Genomic DNA, 714 nt, shown 5'->3' with positions numbered 1-714 from the left:
GGAGGCGCGCACGCGCGGGAGCACCGAGGGCCGCACGCCGACGGCCCCGCCGCCCCGGCGCCCGAGAGGGGCGCGGAGAGCAGGGCGGGGGAGGGGAGCCGCCAAGCGGACGGGAAGCAACCGGAGGCGACGGACCGGAAGCGGAAGGGCCTTCAGGGCCCCGCCCCCGCCAGCGGCCGGCCCAGCGTAGCGTTGCGTCACTTCCGCCCCCAGCGCCCCGGAGACGCGAAGGCCCGCGGTGCCCGCTGAGCCTCGGGAGGGAAGGGGTGCTGACGCCCTACTAGGGGCGAGCCAGGGCCGTGGGCAAGCCGGGGCTGAACACACTGGACAGAGCTCCACAAAGTAAAATACAACAAAATGTTTAATGAGCAAATTCGTCTTAGCAAATATGAAACTGCCACAGAGAGTAGGGGAGGGACAAGGGCCACGGGGCCGGGGCGGCCGGGCGGACTAAATAGGGAAGATCAACTACATAAGAAACCAGGACGGGAGGGCCGGAGGGAGGGCGGGGTCGGAGGGCCGGACAACGAAACTCAAAGTTTGGCCATAAAATATAAACACGCTATGTTCCTACCATAGGGAGGGGAGAGAAAGGGGTGCGAGGGGGAGTGGCCGTTGGGGGCCGTGGGGTGCACCCTGCCCTGCCGCGCCGTCCCCATCCCGACCCCTGCCCTCTGTGTGTGTGGGTGCGGGTGTCTGTGTGGGCCTGTGTGG

Source organism: Tupaia chinensis, unplaced genomic scaffold (assembly GCF_000334495.1).
Source record: "Tupaia chinensis unplaced genomic scaffold, TupChi_1.0 Scaffold000286_1, whole genome shotgun sequence".
In the NCBI taxonomy this organism is placed as follows: Eukaryota; Metazoa; Chordata; class Mammalia; order Scandentia; family Tupaiidae; genus Tupaia; species Tupaia belangeri.
Note: the sequence above shows the minus strand (reverse complement) of the source record.